This window comes from Teleopsis dalmanni, chromosome 2 (genome assembly GCF_002237135.1).
Source record: "Teleopsis dalmanni isolate 2A chromosome 2, ASM223713v2, whole genome shotgun sequence".
Classification (NCBI taxonomy): Eukaryota; Metazoa; Arthropoda; class Insecta; order Diptera; family Diopsidae; genus Teleopsis; species Teleopsis dalmanni.
This window is the reverse complement of record NC_051847.1, coordinates 185,567,173-185,572,040: the sequence shown is the minus strand read 5'-3', so window position 1 is coordinate 185,572,040 and position 4,868 is coordinate 185,567,173.

Below are 4,868 nucleotides of genomic sequence, written 5' to 3'. Positions count from 1 at the left end.
AAGTATATTTGTCGTAGGGATCATGTTAGATGTCAACTTATTTTGCTAATCTGAGAAGTGCTTGAAGCTGTTTCCCTGTTTTGCTAATCCAAAGAAGTACTTACAGTTCCATTCCTGAGACACCCTTCAACTTTCCAAGTTCTGGTGTCCAGATGGACATATTGACCCCTAGTGATATGAGATGGAGCTATATATCTAAGTATATTTATTATAGGGATCATGCTAGATGTCAACTTATTTTGCTAATCTGAGAAGTGCTTGAAGCTGTTACTCTGTTTTGCTAATCTAAGAAGTACTTACAGTTCCATTCCTGAGACACCCTTCAACTTTCCAAGTTCTGGTGTCCAGATGGACATATTGACCCCTAGCAATATGAGATGGAGCTTTATATCTAAGTATATTTGTCGTAGGGATCATGTTAGATGTCAACTCATTTTGCTAATCTGAGAAGTGCTTGAAGCTGTTACTCTTTTTTTGCTAATCTAAGAAGTACTTACAGTTCTATTCCTGAGACACCCTTCAATTTTCCAAGTTCTGGTGTCCCTAATCATTGTACAAGCATATGTAAAAAAAAAAAAAAAGTCATAAATATAAGAGATGTTTTAAAGTCTTATATATATTTTGAGAACTCCTATCTTTTGTACAGCTAATACAATATGGGCCCTCGGTATACCTAAAATAGTGCCAAATACAAGCTAGTACAAATCGTGTATACTTTATTTCTTTTAGAAAATATGCAACATTATATGTTTGCGCTTTTATATATTTGTGGATTTTTAAGAGCTTTTTTATATATCATTTTGTTATCCTAGTACCAGTTGACCAGCACTTTTTTTATGTTCTAAAACCCAACAGATATGCAGCCGTGACTAACATTTCTATCGGTTATCTACTACAATTTCGTATTTTTCACTGCTTTTACGTTACGTTTTTGAACGTAATATAATATGATGGACTTGCATTTATAGCTGCATGGTTAACCAACCAGATGTTTAGATAGTTTCGAAAACTTCAGTATGGAAATTCCTACAGCGAACAGCCAGCTTGATTAGCTGACCGATATCTAGCTCTGTACAATAAATTCGAGTTCATATTCCGTTTGTCATTTTTAAGTGATCTGTGTAGACGTTGTTGGTATGAAGAGTGGGTTTCATGGTTTTATGCTAATCCTAATTTTCTTTTAAGCCAATTAAGACGTATCTCGCTGTGCCTGTTGAATTATCTCTAAAGACTCTATTTTACGTAAAGTTCTCAGTGGAACATACAACATATTTTTTTTTGTCTTACTGAAGGATATGTTGTTTTGTGATCCTTAAAAACTTGTACAAAATCACATATACTCGTACTACATATTGAAATATGATTTTTAACAAAACAAATTTCCACGGTTAAATTTTATTAGTAGGAAATATGATTAAAAAGTATTAAACTAATAAAATTATTAGCTATATATTCACCGCTGTCTAGAATAGTCATTATCTGATCACTGATATTTGATAGGAAACAGTATTATTTTCATACAGAATAATACTACTCAAAAGAGTAGTATGCAGATGTCCGTCGCCACAAAAGGAATTAAGATAGATTATGAGTAGAACAATTCAATACAGCCCTATTTGATATACATTAACTCAACTATTGCATCGATTTGTTAATGATAACTATTTTTAATTATATCAATTTCAATCGAAATTCTTTTTAAATAATTTAATATAATTTTTTTTTAATTACAATCGGAATTCTGTTTACTTATGTCGATAATAAGGTTTTATTTTTAAAAATCGATTGATAATTTATTATTAATTACAAATTCATAATGTACATATGCATCCGTATATATTATATTAAAACAAGACTGGTCAACGTTTTTTTTTGCGCCTACAAATATGCAAATAAATTAAAATTGAATCTTAAAGGATAATTTATCTGATTTTTATATTTTCAATAAACAATAAATAATTCCCGGAACAGGAGGAAAAAACTTTTTTTTTTTTAAAGGAAAAAACTTTTATTCACTTTAATTTACATCAAGTATTCTTATTATGTTAGTTACAGATTTACAGAAAAAAAATACTGTGTATTAGCTTACTTTTTAAATACCCTGTGGCTAATAAATTTTTTAGCTTACAATTTGCTAACATTAATTACTTTTAGGCATTTTTTTGACACAATAGACACTTTATACTAAACTTTTTGTTACTTTATTGAAGGCAACGAACAAATAGACGAGGGAATTTCAGTTAACAGTTTGGTACTGGAAATCCTTGACCTTATTTGGTACATAGACATTGTCATGCTTTCGTTTACATCACTTTTTTTTTGTATCTATGTAACTAGTGAGTTGTTTTTCATAAACTTGGTTGTATAACTCTTTCTTTGCTGACATGGAAGGTGAACTTCATTGTGATGCACAATATTAAAGCTTCAAAAACATAATTTTCTTCTAAAAACTAGTATTAACAAGATAAGAAGATTTAGATTAGATTTGGTTTTACCTAAGTTGACACTCCTTAAACTAATTTAATAAATGTTATAAAATTAATATATGTTATAAAACAGATCTCATCACTTCTAAAAATGTTCCAGATATAAATAGTTATTTACAACTACATTGTATGACTATTTATAATCAGGTTCTAGAAGCGAACGAGTTTACGTTCTGGTGACACTAACCATTGACTAAGTGACACACAGATGGTAAACCAAGCAAACTATTATAAAAATAATAGAATGACATAATCTATAACAAGCAGAGAATGTGTTAAACCAAAAACATATATATTAAATTATCAACTGGAATAATTTATTTTTAAAACTCTTAGCCCCCAGTAATCTGTTACATTTATCATCTTTGGAAATCCTATTAAGTTCGTATTTCTTGCGAACGATGAAACTCGAACAAAAGTTTTAGGCAAACTTTTGTTGTCCACGACGAAAGGTTTTGGAATGTAATCAAATAATTAAGTTTAGTGAAAGAATAGTAATAAATGTATGTATTTTTTTATAGTCACATACACATATTTCCTCTAATATTACTATATGTGGTGAGTATATGAACTGATTTTATTGAAATTTATCGGAAATAATATTTTTATTCGCTGGTTTGGTCATGTCGTGCGAATGGGAGAAAGTGCTCCGACTAGAAAGTTGTTTGATTCGGTACTCGTAGGTGGAAAACGCGATAGAGGACGTCCGCATCTTCGATAGAAGGATCAGGTGATCAACGATTTGGGGGCGCTCGGTACTACCAACTGGCGACAGCTAGCTACTAATCGGGCTGACTGTCAGAGGCTACTCGAAGCGGCCAAGGACGACTCACGTCTGTAATGGCCAACTAAGTAAGTATTATTTGTATACTCTATATATTAAATAACGATTACAAAGCAATAAACAATAAAAATAAATAAATTCTTTAGTTTATTTCTCAGCTGAGAGATGAAATAAACTAATTTCAATCGGTTTAACAATTTTTCCGGAATAAACTTGGATTAATACAAAGACACAAAAATATTTTTAGAATTAAAAAAAGATATAGACACAGATCACTGAAGAAAATTATAGAATAATTTTTAGATTAAAAAATTAGCTTATTATTAACCATATTACTATTCCTATTAGGGCATAATAATTTGTTATTAAAATAATTATATTAAAACAACTATTTGTTTAACATTTATTTATTTTTTATTCTAATGTAAGTTTTATAATCAAGAAATGTATTTATGTAAATACACTGATTTAAATACAAATCTAAAAAAATTATTTAAAATATTTTAACTTGTATTTAATCACTTGTTTAACCCACATTTTGGTAGCATATGCTAAAAATATTATTCCAAAAGCGGAAATTTAAACTAAATAAAACTAATATCGCAACTCTTTACGAACCCTGCTAAGTGGAGTATATCAATTTTTTTCCACAATATTTTTTTAGCGGAAAACAATAATACCCTAAACTAAAAAACCAATAAAAAAAAATAAATTACCTTGACCGATATTTTGAACTTTTGTTAAACATATACTTGTTGTTTGCGGTACCCATCCCTGCACCAGTACCAGTACCAGAACCAGTACCAACGCCTGCAATAACACCAACACCAACATCAGTACTAACATCAGCCATCAGCAAAGCAAATACTGCATTTCATTATGGTGAGTACGTAAAGGCTTAAAAAGTGCATTACAATTGCAGCCATGCCCACACTTAGTAAACTCTGTAATCCATACCATTAAGTGTGTAAACGCCCAAACACCCACTCACTTATATATGCGTCCTTTTAAGTTGAGTTCGCTTTTGCATATCAAGAATATTTTATTTAAAAATGGCATTAAATTGATTTCGCTTCGGTTAGCATTTATAAATTTAATCCTTTTTGCACAGTTTTGCACAGAGATGAAATGCAAGCACATCTGCTGGTTGGAAGGCTTCAGTGCCTTGATTCGTTTTGCATTTAGTCGACAATGTTCCATAATTTTCATCACTTGTTGGTGTTTGCTGGTTTACGAAATGGTTGAGTGATTCAATTAATGGCATTTGGTCGGTCGTTTATACATACGTACATTTGAGGCGAACTATTTTTTTAATTAATAATTTCTAGTCTCATTCGTTTACAAATACGAATATCTAAATAAAATTATGATTGAGGTCAAAATAGTAATAATATTTCAGGCATTGAAATTGAATTTATATTGAAGACAACAAAATTTACAATATGTAAACTTGAATACTTTAACACATTGAAATATTTTTCAAATAGAGAGAATCGTATTTATATGAATCTACAGAAGTAATGCTGTACCAGTAGGTAATACCCGTACTTGTTTCTAAATAGGTTGCAGATTATTTTATGCACGTGTGATTTCATATT